This window comes from Ascaphus truei, unplaced genomic scaffold (assembly GCF_040206685.1).
Source record: "Ascaphus truei isolate aAscTru1 unplaced genomic scaffold, aAscTru1.hap1 HAP1_SCAFFOLD_2053, whole genome shotgun sequence".
Classification (NCBI taxonomy): domain Eukaryota; kingdom Metazoa; phylum Chordata; class Amphibia; order Anura; family Ascaphidae; genus Ascaphus; species Ascaphus truei.
Genome location: NW_027454961.1, coordinates 19,334 through 27,500, shown reverse-complemented (window position 1 = coordinate 27,500; position 8,167 = coordinate 19,334). Strand labels below are relative to the sequence as shown.

Here is an 8,167-nt window from a genome sequence, read left to right as displayed (position 1 = left end):
CCTAACCACCCTCACCCACTACCCACACACAAGGGAGGCCTACCCACATACCCCCCACCCCCAGTACCCACAATAAAAACAATAGTGACCCACAATAAGCATCATTATATTTATTAAATACATTACCCACCCCCTGTGCCCCCCCATAAATACAAGATTTATCCTTTTACAAACAGGGTTCATTACGCAGACCACGCCTACAGGGTACCAGAAGCTCTTTTCAAACAGGTTCTGGAGGCCTGCTGGTGGGTCCCGCCAGCGCCATGGCCCCCAGGTGGTCTCCTTGGGCCACCGTGGGCCACAATTGGGTCCCCACGGTAGGCCCGCGGATGTCTGGGAGCCCCGGGTCAGACCCACAGGTGTCTGCGGGGCCTCGGGTAGTTCCCACGGGGGTCTGGGGAACTCACTGTGGCGAAAATGGGGGTAATCAGCGCATTAATAAAGGCAGTGGGCTCAGCTGGTTACCCCTATTTCACGTTGGGGATGAAGGGGTTAATTCTATATGCATGGCTGTCCCCATTTTGCAGGCTAATCTCTACCTGCAGTGAAGTGCCTTTCTGTTGCTGTTTTAAAATGTACAGGCAGGATGCTATTTTTTTGTCTGCCTGCCTTTGTAAGGCAGTAAGGACCAAATGTTATGCATACAGGAGCCCCCTGTTGGGATGAAAGATCCCAGATTCGTAAAGTGTCACTTAATCAGGATGTTTCTGAGTAGCAGATCCTGTTACTCCTCCTGGATATTTCACACCTCGGGACCCAAACTCCAAACATTGCGTCCCCAGAAATGAGTGGCCCCTTTTTACTTAGCAGTGCTACCAAGCTGCTTACTGAGCATGCTCAGAGATACCTGAGCTGGCTGGTGGACTTGCTCATGTGACCTGGCAGGTTCTGATAAGAGGAAGATAATTCCTTGCCAATGGGATGAGGCTAATGAATCCCTTCACAGGCCCTTGTCCTTAAAAAGGCCTGTACCCCTCATTCCTGGGTTATTCTTGTGTTGTTGCTGTTGCTCTCCTCCCTCGCCCCGCTATCTCCCTCCCCCCGCTCTCTCCTCCCTCCCTCCCTCGCCCGCCCCGCTCTCCTCCCTCCCTCGCCCGCCCCGCTCTCCTCCCTCCCTCGCCCGCCCCGCTCTCCTCCCTCCCTCGCCCGCCCCGCTCTCCTCCCTCGCCCGCCCGCTCTCCTCCCTCCCTCGCCCGCCCCGCTCTCCTCCCTCGCCCGCTCTCTCCTCCCTCGCCCGCCCGCTCTCTCCTCCCTCGCCCGCCCGCGCTCTCCTCCCTCCCTCGCCCGCCCGCGCTCTCCTCCCTCCCTCGCCCCCACCCCGCTCTCTCCTCCCTCACCCGCCCGCCCCGCTCTCTCCTCCCTCCCTCGCCCGCCCCGCTCTCTCCTCCCTCCCTCGCCCGCCCCGCTCTCTCCTCCCTCCCTCGCCCGCCCCGCTCTCTCCCTCACCGCTCTCTCCTCCCTCCCTCCCTGGCCCGCCCCGCTCTCTCCTCCCTCCCTTCCCAGCCCACCCCGCTCTCTCCTCCTCCCTTCACAGCCTGTTCTCTCCTCCTCCCTCCACAGCCCGCCCCGCTCTCACCCCCCTCGCCCGCCCTGCTCTCTCCTCCTCTCTTCCCAGCCGCCCCGCTCTCTCCTCTCTTCCCAGCCGCCCCGCTCTCTCCTCCTCCCTCCCTCGCCCCGCTCTCTCCTCCCTTCCCAGCCCGCCCCGCTCTCTCCTCCCTCCCTGGCCCGCCCCGCTCTCTCCTCCCTCCCTCCCTGGCACGCGCCGCTCTCTCCTCCCTCCCGCCCTGCTCTCTCCTCCCTCCTGCCCTGCTCTCTCCTCCCTCCCGCCCTGCTCTCTCCTCCCGCCCTGCTCTCTCCTCCCTCCCTTGCCCGCTCTCCCCTCCCTTGCCCGCTCTCTCCTCCCTCCCTTGCCCGCTCTCTCCTCCCTCCCTTGCCCGCTCTCTCCTCCCTCCCTTGCCCGCTCTCTCCTCCCTCCCTTGCCCGCCCGCTCTCCTCCCCCGCCCGCTCTCCTCCCTCGCCCGCCTGCTCTCTCCTCCCTCGCCCGCCTGCTCTCTCCTCCCTCGCCCGCCCGCGCTCTCCTCCCTCGCCCGCCCGCTCTCTCCTCCCTCCCTCGCCCGCCCCGCTCTCTCCCTCCCCGCTCTCTCCTCCCTCCCTCCCTGGCCCGCCCCGCTCTCTCCTCCTCCCTTCCCAGCCCGCCCCGCTCTCTCCTCCTCCCTTCCCAGCCCGCCCCACTCTCTCCTCCCTCCCTCGCCCGCCCCGCTCTCTCCTCCCTTCCCAGCCCGCCCTGCTCTCTCCTCCCTCCCCCCCTCGCCCGCCCCGCTCTCTCCTCCTCTCTTCCCAGCCGCCCCGCTCTCTCCTCCTCTCTTCCCAGCCGCCCCGCTCTCTCCTCCTCTCTTCCCAGCCACCCCGCTCTCTCCTCCCTCCCTCGCCCGCCCCGCTCTCTCCTCCTCCCTCCCTCGCCCGCCCCGCTCTCTCCTCCTCCCTTCCCAGCCCGCCCCGCTCTCTCCTCCCTCCCTCCCTCCCTGGCCCGCCCCGCTCTCTCCTCCTCCCTTCCCAGCCCGCCCCGCTCTCTCCTCCTCCCTTCCCAGCCCGCCCCACTCTCTCCTCCTCCCTTCCCAGCCAGCCCCGCTCTCTCCTCCCTCCCTCGCCCGCCCCGCTCTCTCCTCCCTTCCCAGCCCGCCCTGCTCTCTCCTCCCTCCCCCCCTCGCCCGCCCCGCTCTCTCCTCCTCTCTTCCCAGCCGCCCCGCTCTCTCCTCCTCTCTTCCAAGCCGCCCCGCTCTCTCCTCCTCTCTTCCCAGCCGCCCCGCTCTCTCCTCCTCTCTTCCCAGCCGCCCCGCTCTCTCCTCCCGCCCCGCTCTCTCCTCCTCCCTCCCTCGCCCGCCCCGCTCTCTCCTCCTCCCTCGCCCGCCCCGCTCTCCTCCCTCCCTCGCCCGCCCCGCTCTCCTCCCTCGCCCGCCCCGCTCTCCTCCCTCCCCCGCCCGCTCTCCTCCCTCCCTCGCCCGCCCCGCTCTCCTCCCTCCCTCGCCCGCTCTCCTCCTCCCTCCCTCGCCCGCCCCGCTCTCCTCCTCCCTCGCCCGCCCGCTCTCTCCTCCCTCGCCCGCCCGCTCTCTCCTCCCTCGCCCGCCCGCTCTCTCCTCCCTCGCCCGCCCGCTCTCTCCTCCCTCGCCCGCCCGCTCTCTCCTCCCTCGCCCGCCCGCTCTCTCCTCCCTCGCCCGCCCGCTCTCTCCTCCCTCGCCCGCGCTCTCCTCCCTCCCTCGCCCGCCCGCGCTCTCCTCCCTCCCCCTCACCCCGCTCTCTCCTCCCTCGCCCGCCCCGCTCTCTCCTCCCTCGCCCGCCCCGCTCTCTCCTCCCTCCCTCGCCCGCCCCGCTCTCTCCTCCCTCCCTCGCCCGCCCCGCTCTCTCCTCCCTGGCCCGCCCCGCTCTCTCCTCCCTCCCTTCCCAGCCCACCCCGCTCTCTCCTCCTCCCTTCACAGCCTGCTCTCTCCTCCTCCCTCCACAGCCCGCCCCACTCTCTCCTCCGCTCTTCCCAGCCGCCCCGCTCTCTCCTCTCTTCCCAGCCGCCCCGCTCTCTCCTCCTCCCTCCCTCGCCCCGCTCTCTCCTCCCTTCCCGGCCCGCCCCGCTCTCTCCTCCCTCCCTCCCTGGCACGCGCCGCTCTCTCCTCCCTCCCGCCCTGCTCTCTCCTCCCTCCCGCCCTGCTCTCTCCTCCCTCCCGCCCTGCTCTCTCCTCCCTCCCGCCCTGCTCTCTCCTCCCTCCCGCCCTGCTCTCTCCTCCCGCCCTGCTCTCTCCTCCCTCCCTTGCCCGCTCTCTCCTCCCTCCCTTGCCCGCTCTCTCCTCCCTCCCTTGCCCGCCCGCTCTCCTCCCCCGCCCGCTCTCCTCCCTCGCCCGCCTGCTCTCTCCTCCCTCGCCCGCCCGCTCTCTCCTCCCTCGCCCGCCCGCTCTCTCCTCCCTCCCTCGCCCGCCCCGCTCTCTCCCTCACCCTCCCCGCTCTCTCCTCCCTCCCTCCCTGGCCCGCCCCGCTCTCTCCTCCTCCCTTCCCAGCCCGCCCCGCTCTCTCCTCCTCCCTTCCCAGCCCGCCCCGCTCTCTCCTCCCTCCCTCGCCCGCCCCGCTCTCTCCTCCCTTCCCAGCCCGCCCTGCTCTCTCCTCCCTCCCCCCCTCGCCCGCCCCGCTCTCTCCTCCTCTCTTCCCAGCCGCCCCGCTCTCTCCTCCTCTTTTCCCAGCCGCCCCGCTCTGTCCTCCTCTCTTCCCAGCCGCCCCGCTCTCTCCTCCCTCCCTCGCCCGCCCCGCTCTCTCCTCCTCCCTCCCTCGCCCGCCCCGCTCTCTCCTCCTCCCTTCCCAGCCCGCCCCGCTCTCTTCTCCCTCCCTCCCTCCCTGGCCCGCCCCGCTCTCTCCTCCCTACCTCCCTGGCCCGCGCCGCTCTCTCCTCCCTCCCTGGCCCGCCCTGCTCTCTCCTCCCTCCCTTGCCCGCTCTCTCCTCCCTCCCTTGCCCGCTCTCTCCTCCCTCCCTTGCCCGCTCTCTCCTCCCTCCCTTGCCCGCTCTCTCCTCCCTCCCTTGCCCGCTCGCTCTCCTCCCTCGCCCGCTCGCTCTCCTCCCTCGCCCGCCCGCTCTCTCCTCCCTCGCCCGCCCGCTCTCTCCTCCCTCGCCCGCCCGCTCTCTCCTCCCTCCCTCGCCCGCCCGCTCTCTCCTCCCTCCCTCGCCCGCCCGCTCTCTCCTCCCTCCCTCGCCTGCCCTGCTCTCTCCTCCCTCGCCCGCCCCTTTCTCTCCTCCCTCGCCCGCCCCGCTCTCTCCTCCCTCGCCCGCCCCGCTCTCTCCTCCCTCCCTCGCCCGCCCCGCTCTCTCCTCCCTCCCTCGCCCGCCCCGCTCTCTCCTCCCTCCCTCGCCCGCCCCGCTCTCTCCTCCCTCCCTCGCCCGCCCCGCTCTCTCCTCCCTTTCTCCCTCGCCCGCCCCGCTCTCTCCTCCCTTTCTCCCTCGCCCGCCTGTCTCTTCACTTCCCCTCTCCTTTTTCCCAGGATACACTTTGGACAGATCACCAGTAACCAGATGCTTCTGGGTGTGATGGAAGACCTGAAAACCTGCACCATCTCCCGGGTGTCGGAAGTGCGGGTAAGAAACTCGCAGGGTCTCTCAGCAGGTGTCGCCCCCTTAATACAGGATGCACTGTAACGGCAGGTTTATAATCCTTTATTAACGAGGGGGCAGCTTCACCCACAATGCACCACAATGGGGGAGAAAAGTCCAGTAACAGCACTCCTGCAGACGGACCTCGCTAACGCAAACTGGTACACTAGCCATAGAAGTCGCTGCTCCCACTGCATGTCCCCAAAGCGGCAGTCACCGCTGCTCCTGAACCCGTGGTGCTGATCGTTCACCCCTGCGAGGCTTCCCGGTGAGGTAGGGGGCCCTCCCCTCTGCTGACATTCTCTCTCCGCTCTCTCTCAGGACGTCATGGGTCTGAACATGGCCGGGCTGCAGTTCCTGAAGAGGGAGATCGAGGCGAAGGAGGAGGTACTGTTCTTCGCGGACGCCACGCAGCGCTTCGAGGAGCGCAAGAGGAAGAGGAAGAAGAACGAGAAACTGCTCCTCACTGTGGTGTAATCCTGCTGTGGCAGGTATACATTCTAACCCCTTCAGCTCTGAAAGGGTTAACCACTCTACCACAGCATTGCCACCCAAAAACGTATCACCAATGGAACTTTCGGAAATGGAGCCCTGTGATTGGCTCAGGCTGTTGTCATGGAGACACTTGGCACTTGATCCATTCCGAAGTCCAAAACGGCGCTTGGAATGTTCCATTCGCCCACAGTTTGTGGGGGAGCACAACATCCAATGTAATACCAAACGTTGCACACGATCAGAGACGCTTAGAAACGGAGAGATGGGTAGATGTTCCTGATTTGACCTGCCGGTGTGGAAGTGTTAGTCTTTATGCCAAATGGAGAACAATACTTGCTATAATAAATATGTTTGTGTTTCTATGCGAGGAGTGGCCGAGCGTCACAATGTAACTGCTGCTCGTCTGCCGGTCTCCCGGTTACTCGTTTAGAACTCTGTAAATGTGCGTTCAAAAATAAACAATGGGACACGAGTCCAGGAAACCCCTCCGAGCTTTAAGTGGTATGTTCCGAGATTTGGACGGTATGGGGAGGAGTAGGAGCAGCGCTGGCCGGGCCTGGCGGTGCTGGGGGAAATGCCTCTGGGTTGGGGCGGGGAGGAGCAGCGCTGGCCGGGCCTGACGGTGCTGGGGGAAATGCCTCTGGGTTGGGACGGGGAGGAGCAGCGCTGGCCGGACCTGACAGTGCTGGGGGAAATGCCTCTGGGTTGGGACGGGGAGGAGCAGCGCTGGCCGGGCCTGACGGTGCTGGGAGAAATGCCTCTGGGTTGGGGCGGGGAGGAGCAGCGCTGGCCGGACCTGACAGTGCTGGGGGAAATGCCTCTGGGTTGGGACGGGGAGGAGCAGCGCTGGCCGGGCCTGACGGTGCTGGGGGAAATGCCTCTGGGTTGGGACGGGGAGGAGCAGCGCTGGCCGGGCCTGACGGTGCTGGGGGAAATGCCTCTGGGTTGGGAAGGGGAGGAGCAGCGCTGGCGGTGCTGGGGGAAATGCCTCTGGGTTGGGACGGGGAGGAGCAGCTCTGGCCGGGCCTGACGGTGCTGGGGGAAATGCCTCTGGGTTGGGACGGGGAGGAGCAGCGCTGGCGGTGCTGGGGGAAATGCCTCTGGGTTGGGGCGGGGAGGAGCAGCGCTGGCCGGGCCTGACGGTGCTGGGGGAAATGCCTCTGGGTTGGGACGGGGAGGAGCAGCGCTGGCCGGGCCTGATGGTGCTGGGGGAAATGCCTCTGGGTTGGGACGGGGAGGAGCAGCGCTGGCCGAGCCTGACGGTGCTGGGGGAAATGCCTCTGGGTTGGGACGGGGAGGAGCAGCGCTGGCCGGGCCTGGCGGTGCTGGGGGAAATGCCTCTGGGTTGGGACGGGGAGGAGCAGCGCTGGCCGGGCCTGACGGTGCTGGGGGAAATGCCTCTGGGTTGGGACGGGGAGGAGCAGCGCTGGCCGGGCCTGACGGTGCTGGGGGAAATGCCTCTGGGTTGGGACGGGGAGGAGCAGCGCTGGCCGGGCCTGACGGTGCTGGGGGAAATGCCTCTGGGTTGGGACGGTACGGGGAGGAGCAGCGCTGGCCGGGCCTGACGGTGCTGGGGGAAATGCCTCTGGGTTGGGACGGGGAGGAGCAGCGCTGGCCGGGCCTGGCGGTGCTGAGGGAAATGCCTCTGGGTTGGGACGGGACAGGGAGGAGCAGCGCTGGCCGGGCCTGACGGTGCTGGGGGAAATGCCTCTGGGTTGGGACGGGGAGGAGCAGCGCTGGCCGGGCCTGGCGGTGCTGAGGGAAATGCCTCTGGGTTGGGACGGGACAGGGAGGAGCAGCGCTGGCCGGGCCTGACGGTGCAGGGGGAAATGCCTCTGGGTTGGGACGGGGAGGAGCAGCGCTGGCCGGGCCTGACGGTGCAGGGGGAAATGCCTCTGGGTTGGGACGGGGAGGAGCAGCGCTGGCCGGGCCTGACGGTGCTGGGGGAAATGCCTCTGGGTTGGGACGGGGAGGAGCAGCGCTGGCCGTGCCTGACGGTGCTGGGGGAAATGCCTCTGGGTTGGGACGGTACAGGGAGGAGCAGTGCTGGCCGGGCCTGACGGTGCTGGGGGAAATGCCTCTGGGTTGGGACGGGGAGGAGCAGCGCTGGCCGGGCCTGACGGTGCTGGGGGAAATGCCTCTGGGTTGGGACGGGGAGGAGCAGCGCTGGCCGGGCCTGACGGTGCTGGGGGAAATGCCTCTGGGTTGGGATGGGGAGGAACAGCGCTGGCCGGGTCTGGGGGAAATGCCTCTGGGTTGGGACGGGGAGGAGCAGGAGCAGCGCTGGCCGGGCCTGACGGTGCTGGGGGAAATGTCTCTGGGTTGGGACGGGGAGGAGCAGCGCTGGCCGGGCCTGACGGTGCCGGGGGAAATGCCTCTGGGTTGGGACAGGGAGGAGCAGCGCTGGCCGGGCCTGACGGTGCTGGGGGAAATGCCTCTGGGTTGGGACGGTACGGGGAGGAGCAGCACTGGCCGGGCCTGACGGTGCCGGGGGAAATGCCTCTGGGTTGGGACAGGGAGGAGCAGCGCTGGCCGGGCCTGACGGTGCTGGGG

At 67.8% G+C, this 8,167-nt stretch overlaps 1 long non-coding RNA gene across 1 annotated transcript in view; it reads left to right on the top strand.

Annotated features, from left to right (window-relative positions):
- Window positions 1-6,100, top strand: part of LOC142477221 (uncharacterized) — a 19,081-nt gene extending 12,981 nt beyond the window's left edge. Inside the window, exons 3-4 of the long non-coding RNA XR_012792253.1 lie at window positions 5,011-5,104; window positions 5,441-6,100. This is a non-coding gene — a long non-coding RNA (uncharacterized LOC142477221). The remainder of the gene's footprint in view (window positions 1-5,010; window positions 5,105-5,440) is intronic.
- The last annotated feature ends 2,067 nt before the right edge of the window (window positions 6,101-8,167 follow it).